General features: G+C 43.9%; 1 long non-coding RNA gene across 1 annotated transcript in view; it reads left to right on the top strand.

Moving 5' to 3' along the window:
* The window catches only part of LOC125485377, an 852-nt gene extending 269 nt beyond the window's left edge, over positions 1-583 (top strand). Inside the window, exon 2 of the long non-coding RNA XR_007264131.1 lies at positions 170-583. This is a non-coding gene — a long non-coding RNA (uncharacterized LOC125485377). The remainder of the gene's footprint in view (positions 1-169) is intronic.
* The last annotated feature ends 14825 nt before the right edge of the window (positions 584-15408 follow it).

Genomic DNA, 15408 nt, shown 5'->3' with positions numbered 1-15408 from the left:
AAAACCCTCTCCGAGGGTGCACCAGCCCAGCAGGGCCTGAGGAAAACTTTCTCTTGAGAATACACAAGGTCGGGAGGGATTGGGGAAAACAGTTCCATTTCTGATTACTTCGGTATGTTCAATCAGGATGCAGTGATAAAGATTTTAATAACACTATTTCTGTTTATAGCATGGAAGGTGCAGAGTTCAAATCCCCACTCACGGAGAAGAGAGCCAGCTCTGAACAACAGGAACACCACCAATTTGAGGTCTAGGAGCTGCGGTTGTAATTATAGGTTCACCCATTTTTTTTTCCTAATATTTTGGAGTTTTATATAGTTATTCCAAAAGTTGTTTCCTGCAAGAATTGGATGCTTTAAAGATGAAAAATATCGTGTTTATAAAGACTTCAAGACACCCTTAAAGATTCAGCATGCACTGAATAATCCTGAGTGACAGTGTACACTATATTCATGTAACAAAACTGGCTCACTATCATTGTGCTAGCTAGAAATGACCTAGTCGGAGTCACTTCTAATCTAACTAGATTTTTTTTGTCATTAGGCTTTGAAACAATTAAAGGCATGTATCAATATTTCTAAAACAAAACTTTATCGCTCACTACTGAGAAAGGGTAACACTAAAATTCAGCGTTTCTCTATAATTAACTTTCAAATGGCTTTCCTAGTCTTGTAGCGATTCACATTACAAGGTTATGGGTGTAAATTGGTGACTTTTAACTTTTAAAGTTGCCTGTTTATGTGTACACTCTTCTAATATCCATGAATCAGATTGTGCTACTACAAACTACAATTTTAATAACTTCATGGATTGAAAGCATCAACAAAGATAAACTGATACACACAGAAAGAAGCAGCAACAACTCTTTCTGGAATAAATTGTTTCTTGAGATGAAAGAGAAGGAGACACTGTTATAAAGTAATTGAAAACAATCTGCAAATTAACCAGATAAACAAGCTGTTTCCTGAAAGAGAGATGATAACAGCTGCTTGATAACCTACTGCCTCATGACAAATAAGACTGCCTGCAGAACTAATGTTTTTAAAAAAAAGGGGTTAATTGCACGAAAAGATGTAAGTTAAACAGAGCTGACCCCGAATATAACAAGGGACAAGGGAGCTACTTTTGATAAGAAGTCAAGTTACAGGCTTGAGGTCTCCAAAAGTGTAATCAATGGTGGGAATGAAAGTATATATTGAATCATCAATAATGTCACACCACAAACTTGAAAGAGAGAAAATTGTTTAAAAATCCAATATCAGAACAAATCAGAAGCAGAACTTCAAAGAACAACACTGCACCAGGATCAAACCCTAGACACTTGCAGAGACAGACACTATTGGTCCAGTTCTGAGGAAGGGTCACCAGACCCGAAACGTTAACTCTGTTTTCTCCTTCACAGATGCTGCCAGACCTGCTGAGCTTTTCCAGCAACTTTGTTTTTGTTCCTGATTTACAACATCCGCAGTTCTTTTGGTTTTTATTTACTATTTGCTCAAGTCCTGGCCAGATTCCACATTAATCAGGTAATAGCCAAGTTAGGTTGTGAGACTTAACTTGCATACTTGAGGGGTCTTATTTTGATTGCTACATGCAATAAAGTTTAAATCACAGGTAACTTGTAGTGGTTTACCGTAACAAGGTAATGCAACAAAATCTTGGCTTGGGATCGCTCTAAACTGGCTGAATTCCACATCACTCAGCATATTTACATACTTGAGAGCCAAATATTCATTTGTTTTATATTGCACATAAATTGATCTCCTGCAGTGTTGTTCAGGGTAATTGAAACAATTATTATGCTTATTTCTGAGACTGGCTTCTGCCTTCATAAGCAGTACTCTAAATACTCTTCAAGTAATTCTCCAGCTATTTCAGTACTTTGGAAACTTTGAGATCAAACAAAGGCTATTTTATTTGTGAATTCTGCGTTTCAGGCCAATGTTGCAAACAGACATCAGACTTCTTATGAAATGTAAGAAACATAAGAGAAAGGAGCAGGAGTAGGCCATTCAGCTCCTCGGGCTTGCTTTGCTATTCTATGTGATTATAGCTGATCATTCAAATAAGAATCCTGTTCCCACTTTTTCTCCATAGCTTTTAATCCCTTTATCCCTAAGTGCTATTTTTAACGCCTTCTTAAAAACATTAACTGTTTTGGCTTCAACTGCTTTCTATGGCAGATAATTTCATAGGCTCAGCATTCTCTGGGTAAGTAGATTTCTCATCTCAGTCCTAAATGGCCTATCCCATATCCTTAAATTGTGACCCCGGTTTTGGATTCTGTGGTCATCGGGAACAACTGTTCCGCATATATTCTGTCAAGTCCTGTTGGATTTTTATATTCTCCCCTCATTTGTCTGAACTCCAGAGAATAGTCTTAACCAGACCAGTCTCTCTCCATACCTATCAGACTGGTCATCTCAGGAATCAGTCTTGCAAGCATTCATTGCACTCTTTTCATAACTAGAACATCCTTCATCAGATAAGGAGATCAAAAGTACACACAATACTCGAGATGTGATCTCACCAAGGCCCTGTACGACTATAGCAAGTCATCCCTGTTCATGTATTCAAAATTTTTTCTAAGAAGGCCGACATACCACTTGACTTCTTCACCATCTGTATCACCTACACAGTTATTTTTAACGACTGGTGTACAAGAACACCCAGGTCTCAATGCACCTCCTCCTTTCCCAATCTATTGCTACTCAGATAATGGTTTACTTTCTTGTTTTTGCTACCAAAGTGGATAACCTCACATTTGTCCACATTATACTTCACCTGTCATACTTTTGCCCACTCACTCAGCTTGTCCAAATCACACTGAAGCATAGAATCTCCACAGTATGGAACAGGCCATTTGGCCCAACAAGTCTACACCGACCCTCCAAAGAGCATCCCTCTATCCTATCCCTGTAACCCTGCATTTCCCGTGGCTAATACACCTAACCTACACATCCCTGAACACTTTGAGCAATTTAGCATAGCCAATCCACCTGACTTGCACATCTTTAGACTGTGGGAGGAAACCAGAGCACCTGGTGGAAACCCACGCAGACATGGGGAGAATGTGCAAACCCCACACAGACAGCTGCCTGAGGTTGGAATCAAACCCAGGTCCTTGGTGCTGTGAAGCAGCAGTGCTAACCACTGAGCCACTATGCCGTCATTCTATATTCCCCTCACAATTCATCCTCCTACCCAGCTTTGTGTCATAATCTAAACATTATAATCTAATTTATGAAGAGTAAAACTTTGTATGATTTTTGCATTCAACATAATTTGTAAGGAGTATTTTGCACATGGATAACATTTTTAAAACTTTGTTTACATTGTTGTCTAACATTGGTGATGCCATGAGGTAGGAATCTGGGTAGACTGCAGATTTCATGCTTTGGTACCAGCATTACTAAACTTCATGCAATAAGAGCACTAATCAAAATATGAGGTGAAAATAAAAGCAAAATACAGTAGATGCTGGCAGTCTGAAATAAAAACAGAAAGTGCTGGAGATATATAGCAGGTCTGGTAGTTCAGATCAAAAGGTTAGTGCCTTCATGTCTCTGCCAAAAACTGTGGACAAAAAGGCCTTAAATAAATCTACTATTCCAACCAGTGCTCCCATTGCACAAAGCCAAATATCACAACGTAAAATCATCCCCATAGTCTTTAAATGGAATGGAATTTGAAAGTGTTTTAAAAATAAAGACAAGTGCAATAGATGGGTCTGGGAAATTGGTTTGACTGGTGGAGCAAAATAAAACATTGGCAGGGGACGAATTAAGAAAGAATCTGTGAACTGTAATGACCAAGTTAGGGGGGGTAGACTGATTCCTTTCTTTGTCCCTTCCTCGGATGCCCACAACAGAATTTAAAATTAAATGAAAAGTGACATTACCAATTGTATAGACTTGGTATCGGAAACGAGTTTTTGTTTTTTCACTCATGGGATGTAGGCATCACTCCCTGGACCATCATTTGTTGCCCTCGTGAAGGTGGTCTTGAGGAGCCTTCTTGAACCACTGAAGTCCATTTGATTTAGGTAAACCCACAATGCCATTTGGAAGGGAGTTCCAGGATTTTCACCGAGAAAAACTGTAGGAATAATGATATATTCCAAGTCAAGACGGTCATTGGCTTTGAGGGGAATTTGCAGGTGGTGGAATTTCCATGTATCTGCTCCCATTGTCCTTCTAGATGAAAGTGGTTGTGGATTTGGAAGGTATTGTCAAAGGAGCCTTGGTGAATTTTAGCAGTGTATGTCATAGATGGCACCCACTGCTGCTACTGAGTGTCAGTGATAGAGGGAGTGGATGTGGTGCCATTCAAGTGGGCTGCTTTATGAATGGTGTCAAACTTGTAGATGGTGGACATGTTTTGGGGAGTTCAAGGAATAAGTTACTCACTAGTCTTCTAGTTTCTGACCTGCCCTTTATAGCCAGTGTATTTATATGGCAAGTCCAGTTCAATTTCTGGTTAATGGTAACCCATAGATAACAATATTGGGGGATTTAGTGAATGTAATGCCATTGAATGTTGAGGATTGATCATTAGATTACCTCTTATTGGAGATGATCATTCAGAAAATAAATATTATTCATAGATTGTACAAATATCGGCTATAGCCTATATCACTATCTACATAAGTTATTGGTACTTCGGTTCTTCCCGAAATCAGTTCTGGATGGTTAAATGCTGTTTCTTTTGGAGTCAGTGATATAGATTCAAATTTCTCCTTTAGAACCCTCCAATTGTGCAATAAGGTCTTCCAGTGGGTTTTCAACTCTCAAACTTTGATGCAAGACATTCGAAGAAAGAGAGAGAAGGCAAAGGCTGTTGCACTGTGGCAGTTTCTTGTTCACTGGATTACAAATAAACAATCAATGTTCAGGAGTAGGCCATTTGGCCTCTTGAGCTTGGTCCATAATTTAATAAGGTTGATCTGATTTTAACCAAAAATCCATATTCCCACCTAACTTTGATAACCTTTCAATCCCATTTTTTACCAAAAATATGTTAATCTATTCCTTTAAAATATGCAAGGATTGGCGGAGCCGGCTCAAAAGGCTGAATGGACCACTCTTGCTCCTATTTTCTCTGTTTCACTGGCTATTCTGGAATAGACTGGCATCCTGGCACCAATGCCACCTTTGAAATCCTGTTGTGCACGCAGTGTTGGCAGTCCAGAGTTAATCTACATGGTTTGTCAATTTGTTCCAGGACAGGTTATACAGGGAAAATTGGCATCTCACTTTGTGAACAGTGACCTGAATGTCTTGGTTGACTAAATGCTGCAGAGCAGGGAAATCCTCTTGCCCCCAGGACTAGCAGAGGAAGCCATGCTATTAGATCCTGTCTGCCTGGTCCAAGGTCACCACCAGGATCAGTACAGTCTCCAAAGTTCAGAGGAATACAGAACAATGCTGAAAAATGGTCAATGATCTTCTCCATTCTGCCAGAATAAGTGTCACCATCTTCTCTCTGCCACCTCACACTCAAAATCCCTGCTACTGCATTCACTTGCACAAAGATTAATGCTGTACTACTGTCACGGTTGTACACAACATCTCCCTGACACATGCTCCTCTGCAACCCCCAGAGCCTCCTGCACTATTAATGCTTCGCGCTGTTTGTACTGCATCCTCACTCACTTAGGAGACCTCAATTACTTCGATGTACTGGCAACAGCACTAATAGCTGTGCTCCTAGTTTCAACTAACTCAGTCAGTCACACACTTTCATGCCAGGAGAAAACAGCCCCCACTAGGCCGAAAGGGCCCGGGAATGGTGGCGTGGATGACGTTTGGCTCTTCATACCCCAAAAGGAGAGGATCTTGGCCCTCTCATTGAAGGCTGGGACTGCTGTATGTTTCACCGACCAAGTAAGTACTATTTTTAATCACTCTTACATTAACCCAATTTTCAGTTTCATTCATTGCACACAACACATAGCCCTTGACCACAACGTCTTTATTGTCTTGCAGGCTCAGGTGGCAAGCACAATGCCTCAGTAGTTAAGTGTATCATTCCATATGAAAGGCTGTCCAGCATGTGAGGAGGAGAGTCCAGAGGCGAGGAGGAGAGTCCAGAGGCCTCAGAGGAAGCCTCTGCTAGGCTGCATCCTGCACCCTCCACCAACCCAGAAACTGACACTTCAGTGGGAACTTCAGTCGGGAGCACCTGCTGGTGAACACATCTCTGAAGTAGGTCAAGGAAAAAGCACCAAGGTTGCAGGCTGTCCGTGGACTACTGGAGATGAGGTCTCTGCTCTGTCCCAAGCAGGAGAGGATTCTGTCGGGTCTGCAATCAGGGCCTTTGCCCAAATGCAGAGGGAGGACCAGGAGTAAGTGATAAGTATGTGGAAGGCAATAGCCCTCATAAGCCAGAAGCTGTACAACAGCAGTTACACTATGGGGACACAGCTTCCTCATACGATTGTCTGGCTCCCCCACCCCGTGGACAATTGGCAGCAGTCCCATGGAGAGCCAACTCCAGCAATCCCAGGCTGTGCTGAATATGTACACAGACTCATACTCCTTGCACTAACCATTGGGCCTTAGCAGCAACGACAAGGTGACGGAGGGACAGACCACTCCAGGTGCCCTTACAAGAAGATAGGGCAGTACCAGTAGGAACCCAGCTGCAGGAGAAATCACACACAGAAAGGAGACCCCAGAAGCTTGTGCTTTCCAAGTCCAAACTGCCTGAGACCTTCGTGCTTGTCGAAGTTCAAGCCAGGGAGGGTGCACTTGGCTCTGACAAGGATGCACGCAGCATATCTGGGCCCTCTAGACACAAACATCCGACTAAAACTTCAAGGCCAATGGGCTAAACCGTAGGGTAGGCACCCTCCACCGCAGCTGCAGAACCTGGGACTGCACATGGACCTAGTGAAAGGAAAAAAATAAAGAAAATCACGAGGGCACATTATGGGTATGGGTTCCAGGAAATTTTCTTTCATATGTGATGACTTGAGCAATGGCTAAGTAAGGTAAATCATCAGAAGTTGAACTGCCACCAGACAGATACCTGTTTATCTGAAATTTTCTTTGAGAGTTTTAATAATCCAAAGGAAATACTTAATAAGTCTTCTGTGATTGATGATCAATAAGCTGATCCAGAGTTGACTAATATAACCCAATTTACTCAAATTGAAATTGAAGCTGAATTCCAATATGTTACTATATGAAAAATGTGATTCTCATCATCATAGAATAGAATCCCTACAGTGTGGAAACAGGCCCTTTGGCCCAACAAGTCCACACTGACCCTCAGAGCATCCCACCCAGACCCATCCCCCTATAAACCAACTAACCTACACATCCCTGAACACTACAGGCAATTTATCATAGCCAATTCACCTAGCCTGCACATCTTTGGACTGTGGGAGGAAACCAGAGCACCCGGAGGAAGCCCACACAGACACGGGGAGAATGTGCGAAGTCCACACAGACGGTCACCCGAGGGTGGAATCAAACCCAGGTCCCTGGCACTGTGAGGCAGCAGTGCTAACCACTGAGCCACCATGCCATTCTGATGAAGAAATGGAGACCTCCTCACAGACCTGCAAATGAAGAGTGGATTGTGGTTCATCACATTATGGTTCAAAAGGTGTCAAGAAATATTAAATAAAGTGAACCCTAAGATTGCTACATGTTCTTAACCATTTTTGAAGTATATGTCCATTACAGCTACAAAGAAATATTGGTATAGTTTGATCAAAACCCCATAGCCTTTATAAAAACTTTAAAAACCAAAATGCCAGACTATTTTGATTGAGTTTGTTATTATGGCCTTTTATTTTAAAGATTATTCAATATGAAGGGAAAACAATATAACTCCTAAATCTTTATCAAGAATATAAATTTGTTTGCTTTGTACAGGTATCATGAAGATATAATTATGTAGGTTACAGGTAAGGAGGAAATGAGAATGAGTGCATGACTATGTCTTAATTATTTGTATATTTTTGTTATGCCCATAATTTACAATTGCATTTAAAAACATTCCAAGGGTGCATATGTAAGAAACCATTTTATATGTAATAATCTTGGAAGTGTTGAAGGTTTTTGTAATGTTGATTTATTTCAAGGTTCAGTGGAAATAATTAGAGCTATTTCTTTAAAAGAATTAATTGAAAGTTCATTGTGGATGTTGGAGATTACTTTAAAATAAAGCTTCCGGTATGTTATATGACTGGTGAAGAGTGCCTGCCTATCTGTAGACCTCTGCTGGGGCTGTTTTGAAAATGCCTGCTTTGAAGCAATGCTTGTTTTATCTGCTTCAGTTGGAAGGAAGGCTTCTAAGAACAAACTAGTTGGAGAAAGCTTGCTCAGAAGGACAGCACAGCTGATGTCTTCCATTTCTGAAAAGAAAATACTCTTATTGACTTATGCACAAGTTTACAAAATTGAAGAACTGGACCATTTGGCCCCTTGTGCCTGTTGCACCGTTCAATAAGATCATAGCTTACCTGTTTGTTTTGAACTCCACATTCCCACATACGCCCAATAACCTTTGGCTAATGGAATGTTGGCCCTTATCTCAAGGCTGTTGGAGTATAAGAGTATGGAAGTCTTACTGCAACTGTACAAGGTGCTGGTGAGACAACATCTGGAGTATTATAAGCAGTTTGGTCCCCTTATTTAAGAAAATATGTCATTTCATTGGAGGCAGTTCAGAGAAGGTTCACTAGGATTGATCCCTAGTATGGAGAAATTGTCTTATGAGCAAAGGCTAAATAGGTTGGGACTCTACTCATTGGAGTTTAGAAGAATGAGATGTGATCTTAATTGAACATATAGGATTCTTAAGTGTCTTGACAGGATAAATGCTGAGAGAATGTTTTCCCTCATGGGCAAGCCTAGGACCACAGGGCATAGTCTCAGAATGAAGGGGTGCGAGTTTAAGACTGAATTTTTTTAATTTATTCACCTGTGGGATGTAGGTATAGCTGGCTGGCCAACTTTGTTGCCTGTCTCTAGTTGCTGTTGAGAAGTTGGTGGTGAACTGCTTCCTTGAACTGCTACAGACCATGTGCTGTAGGGAGACCCACAATGTCTTTTGGGAGGGAATTCCAGGATTTTGACCCTGCAACAGTGAAGGAATGGTGATATATTTCCTAATCAGGATGGTGAGTGGCTTGGAGGGGAATTTGCAAGTGGTGGTATTCCCAAGTGTCTGCTTCCCTTGTCCTTCCAGGTAGATGTGGTCATGGGTTTGGAAGGTGCTGTCTAAGGACCTTTGGTGAACTTCTGCTGTCCATCTTGTAGATAGTACACTCTGTCACTGAGCGTCGGTGGTGGAGGGAGTGGATGCTTGTAGATGTGGTGCCTATCATTTGGGCTACTTTGTCCTGGATGGTTTCAAGCTTCTTGACTGTTGCTGGAGCTGCACTTAGCAATGCAAGTGGAGTATATTCCATCATGCTCTCAACTTGTGCCTTCTAGGTGGTGGACAGAATTTGGGGATTCAGGAGGTGAGTTACTCACTGAAGTATTCCTAGCCTCTGACCTGTTCTGGTATCCACTGTATTTATGTGTTACATTCAGTTGAGTTTCTTGTCAAAGGTAACCCCGAGCATATTGATAGGGAATTCAGTGATGGTAACACCATTTAATGTCAAGCGATGGTGGTTAGCTTGTCTCTTATTGGACATTGCCTGGCATTTGTGTGCCAGAAATGTTACTTGCCACTTGTCAGCCCAAGTCTGAATATTGTCAAGATGTTACTGTATTTGAAAATGGACCGCTTCAGTACCTGAGGAGTTGTGAATGGTGCTGAACATTGTGCAGTCATTGATGAACACCCCCACTTCTGACCCTATGATGGAGGGAAGGTCATTGGTGAAGCAGTTGAAGATGAAAGGGTTTGGGACACTACCCTGAGTGATTCCTGCAGAGATGTCGTGGACCTGAGATGATTGAACTCCAACAAAAACTACTATCTTCCTATGTGCCAGGTATGACTCCAACTAGCAGACAGTTTCCCCCCTTAACCCATTTTGCTAGGGCTCCTTGATGCCACATTTGGTCAAATCCAGTCATGATTTTGAAGGAGTGCAGGAGTCTGAATGCTGGACCATGAACTTAAAACAGCTCTTTACTGCGTTTGAGATAGTAGGAACTGCAGATGCTGGAGAATCCGAGACAACAAGGTGCAGAGCTGGATGAACACAGCAGGCCAATGCGTTTGTCTCTTTTGGCCTATGAATTTTTTTTTAGATTTCTATTCTGTTCTCTGACCTGACTGTAGCCCTTTGAGGAGCCATCCATGTTCTCCATATTGAAACAGTTCCATTTTTAGTGCACAGAGTACTTTATAAATATATTTGTTAACTCATAGGCCATTAATTTCTGTAACTGCAAGATTTAGATAAATTCAATTTAGTAGAGTTGGTGACATTGCACATCAAAGTTTTTATGGAATGAGATAAGAATGGGAAAGGAGTCAAAGTAGTTATAATTTTAAATATAACGACAAAGAACAATACTATTGTTAAAAAAAAAACCTTTCAGACATTAGTTTGGGGATTATAAATTGGGAATAAAAAACAAACAGCAGAAGCAAAATTAATTAAAAAATTAAAAATCACAGAAAAGCAAACAGTTGGGAGAGGCAAGTTAAAAGAAAAACACCATAACCATTTGAATTGAAGATAAATAAACACTGGGAGAATGATCAAAGAGAAAAACAGACTAGGAGTCAGAATAAAAGAAATTGAAAAACCAGTAATGGGATGTAACAAAAAAGTGGGATTCCTTTCTTTTTCAAAAGAAAGTGCTGCGCAAGTGGGATTGAAAAGTACAGAAGAGGTTAAATTTTAAAGAAACTAAAGTACGACTAAAAGAAATATATGCACAAGGAGCCAAGAAAGAAGCAAAAACATCAGAGGGAGCCATAAAAAGCAATTACAAGCAATGAAACTAAACTCTGATTATGACTAAAGATTATGGAGAATTAAACATTTCAAAAGACAAAAGTAAGAATTTAAAAACAATAGCTTGAACAGTACTAAATGAATGAAAACAGGACGACATTTCAACCAAAGTCAAAAGCAGCTGTTTCAACAAAAACTTGCCATCTACTATTTTATAAGTCAAACAATTTTTGCCCCATCCCCTCCAAGCCTGTACCTATGATTGTTCCCATCATTCAGAATAATCATGGTGAAATCAACCAGCAAAATAGACAGGACACAACCCAAGGCGGTAGTGGCAATGAGTATGAAATGTGGGGTGTTCAGGTAAGGAATTTGAAAGCACCAGGAATGGCTACAAAAGACATTGCGGTTGGAAAGACCAAACCAGATGAGTCAAAAACCATAAACCATAATGAGTTAGAAACTCAACTGCCAGATTGAATCACTAGTGAGTCATAACTCAGTTTCATTCAAACTTACTTGATTGCTACGTATGGTATACATTATTTTTTAGGTACCGGCTTATGGCACTACTGAAGTCAGATCTCAGAATGAAAGTTAGCTTGATGTATTGTATCAGAGATAGTAAGAACTGCAGGTGCTGGAGTCAGAGATAACACAGTGTGGAGCTGGGGGAACACAGCAGGCCAGGCAGCATCACAGGAGCAGGAAAGATGATGTTTTGGGTTGGGACCCTTCTTCAGAAATGGGGAGGGGGAATGGAGCTCAGAAATAAATAGAGAGAGGAGGGGTTTGGCTGGGGGAGGTAGGTGGGATGGTGATAGTTGGGTGCAGGTAGGAAGTGGTGGGGATTGGTCAGTGAGGTGGGAGGGGCGGATAGGTGGGAGAGAAGATGGACAGGTTATGTCAGGTCAGGGAGGTGGGGATGAGAGGGAGGGTTGGTCATGGGATGAGGCTGAGGTTGGGGAGATTTGGAAACTGATAAAATCCATGTTTACGCCATTGGGCTATAGGCTCCCGAGGTGGAAAATGAGGTGCTGTCCTCCAATTTGTGGGTGGCGTCATTGTGACACTGGAGGAGGCCCAGGATGGACATGTCACCCAGGGAGTGGGAGGGGGAGTTAAAATGGTTCGCGACTGGAAGGTGTTGTCATTTGTTGCGAACAGAGCACAGACACTCTACAAAACAATCTCCGAGCCTCCACTTGGTTTCACCAATGTAGAGGAGGCCACATAGGGAGCAGCGGGTGTAGTGGACCACGTTGACAGATGTGCAGGTCAACCCCTATCTAATGTGGAAGGTTTGTTTTGTGCCTTGAATGGAGGTGATGGGGGCAGTTGCAGGGAAAGGTGCCAGGGATGGTGTGGTTAGTGGGGAGTTTGGAGCGGATGTGGGAGTTCCAGAGAGCAAGGTTCCTACGAAAGGCAGATAGGGATGGGGAGGGAAATATATCTTTGGTCATGGGGTCGGATTGCAGGTTGCGGAAGTGGCAGAGAATGATATGTTGGATGCGGAGGTTGGTGGGGTGATATGTGAGGACAAGGAGGATTCTGTCTTTATTTTTATTGGGGGGAGGGGATGTGAGGGCAGAGGTACAGGAAATGCAAGAGATGCAGTTGAGGGCATTTTCAATCACCGGAGGGGGTAATTTGTGGTCCTTGAAATAGGAGGTCTCTGGTTGTGGGGGAGTGGAACGCCCCCTCCTGAGAGTAGACACGGCGGAGGCGGAGGAATTGGGGGTAAGGGATCACATTCTTGGAGGAAGGCGGGTGAGAGGAGGTATAGTCTAGGTAGCTGTCGGAGTCAGTGAGCTTGAAATAGATGTTGGTTTTGAGGCGGTGTCCAGAGATGGAGACAGAGAGGTCCAGGAAGGAGAGGGAGGTATTGGAGATGGTCCAGGTGAATTTGAGGTTGGGCTGAAAGGTGTTAGTAAAGTTGATGAACTGTTCAAGTTCCTCATGGGAGCACGAGGCAGCGGAGGAAGAGGTGGGAGATAGTGCTAGTGTAGGAGTGAAAGAGGGTCTGTTCCACATATCCCATGAAGAGGCAGGCATAGAATGGGCCCATGCAGGTTCCCATGGCCACCCCCTTAGTCTGTAGGAAGTGAGAGGGGTTAAAGGAGAAGTTGTTAAGGGTAAGGACGAGTTTGGTTAAGCGGATGAGGGTGTCATTGGAGGGAGACTGGTTGGGCCTGCAGGAGAGGAAGAAGCGGAAGGCTTTCAGACAATCCGCGTGGGGGATACAAATGTACAGGAATTGGATGTCCAAAGTTAAGATGTGTTGGCGGACAGAGTATTGGAAGTCTTGGAGGAAGTGGAGGGCGTGGGTAGTGTCCCGGACGTAGGTGGGGAGTTCCTGGACCGGGGAGAGAAAACAGAGTCAAGGTAAGCAGAGTGGACGGCATGGTGGCTCAGTGGTTAGCACTGCTGCCTCACAGCACCAGGGGCCTGGGTTCAATTCCACTCTCAGGTGACTGTCTATGTGGAGTTTGCATATTCTCCCCGTGTCTTTGTGGGTTTCCTCCCGCTGTCCAAAGATGTGCTGCCTGGGTGGATTGGCCATGCTAAAATTGCCCATAGTGTTCAGGGATGTGTAGATTAAGTGGGTTATGGGGGATGGGTCTGGGTGGGATGCTCTGAGGGTTGGTGTGGACTTGTTGGGCCGAAGGACTTGTTTCCACACTGTAGGGAGTCTGAATCTGAGTCTCAATTCTCAGATAAGTTCAGTGGGGCAGGAGCAGGCAGACACAATGAGTCAGCCGGGGCAGTCAGGTTTGCGGATTTTGGGATGGAGATAGAAACAGGCGGTGTGGGGTTGAGGAACGATGATGAGGCTGGAGGCTGTGGGTGGGAGGTCACCTGAGGTGATGAGGTTGTGAATGGTTGAGAGATGATGTTTTGGTGGTCAGGGGTGGGGTCATGATTGAGGGGGCAGTAGGAGGAGATGTCAGAGAGTTGGCGCCTGGCCTTGGCGATGTAAAGGCCAGTGCGCCAAACCACTACTGCGCCTCTCTTATCTGCGGTTTTGATGGTGAGGTTAGTGTTGGAGTGGAGGGAGCGGAGGGCTGCATGCTCTGTGGGGGAGAGGTTGGAGTGAGTGAGAGGGGTGGAGAGGTTGAGGCGATTGATGTCGCAATGGCAATAGGAGACGAAGAGGTCAAGGGAGGGTAGGAGGCCTTCGGGTGGTGTCCAGGAGAATAGGGTGTGTTGGAGGTGGGAGAAGGGGTCTGTAGAGGGTGGGTTAGACACACGGTTAAAGAAATAGGTGTGGAGGCGGAGGCGACGGAAATATTGTTCGACGTCCAAATGTGAACGGAATTTATTAATGTGTGGGTGGAGGGGAATGAAGGTGAATCCTTTGCTGAGGACTGACCGTTCGTCCTTAGTATGTGGGAGGTCTAGGGGGATGGTGAATACCAGCAGGGCTTGGGGCTGGGAATGGGTGTAGAGCTGATGGCAGAGTTGGAGCTCGGTGTTGGGGCACAGTTAGTGACATGGTCAGCAACGTTGGCGTCAGTGATGTTGGCGTTGGCGGCGTGACCAGTGACGTCAGCGTCAGTGGTGTTGCTGTCGGTGGAGGGAGTGTCGGAGTATTGGAGGAAGTGATGGCGGCATGAGTGGCGACATCAGCGTCAGCATCATTGGCGGAAGTGACGTTGTCATCCTTGATGTTGGCAGCGGGAGTGGCATTGGCAGTGGCGTCCTTGAGTAGGCAGTGTCAGCAGTGCTCTCGCTGTCAGTGACGGAAGCAGCACAATCCGCAGTGTGTGTGGTGGCAGCGGTGGCATGGTTTGTGGCATCGGAAGTGACAAAGTTGGTGGCGCCAGCGGGAAAGGCGGTGGTGACCACATGGTTAATGGTGCCAGGCACATTGAGGGGGAGGTCCTGGGTAGAGTTGAGGACTTGGGGGGTGGAAGAGGCCTGTGTTCGGTGGTAAGCACTGGTAAGTTTAATGTCAGATAGGGGGAGGAAATGCGCTGGTTGAGGTTGTGGATCCAGCTTAGAATGATAAAAAAAAAGGTCCTTTGCAGGTCTGGGAGAGGGAGGCTCTGAGCTGGGTTAAAGTTGATTGTAGTGCCAGAAGATGCCAGTGTATTGCTGAGAATGTGTGCTTGAAGATCTGTAGAGAAAACCATTTTTGTAGGCTCTGGGTGTTGTGTATGTAGAGGTTGTCACGGTCAGGGCCAAATCGGGATGGCCTGAATGTAATTTGAGTCCATTGGGGATGATCCTGTTCCGTAGGCAGGTACTGAGAAAGGAGATGTGGCTGTAGTACCTGGTTTACTTGAGTATGTGATCAAAGAGTTTCAGGGCTGAAGAGATTACCAGACGGTTGCAGTGGGAGAGAGATCCACTGATATGGAGGAGGACAACTCCTTCAAGGTGGGCATCCTTGGAAGATGCTTCGCAGTGGGGTTATAACTCCTCAGAGATTGTGAGAACTGCAGATGCTGGAGTCACAGATAACAGTATAGAGCTGGATGAACACAGCAGGCCAAGCAGCATCAGAGGAGCAGGAAAGC

Source organism: Rhincodon typus, chromosome 18 (genome assembly GCF_021869965.1).
Source record: "Rhincodon typus isolate 14 chromosome 18, sRhiTyp1.1, whole genome shotgun sequence".
In the NCBI taxonomy this organism is placed as follows: Eukaryota; Metazoa; Chordata; class Chondrichthyes; order Orectolobiformes; family Rhincodontidae; genus Rhincodon; species Rhincodon typus.
Note: the sequence above shows the minus strand (reverse complement) of the source record. Positions and strands in the feature narration are given on the sequence as shown.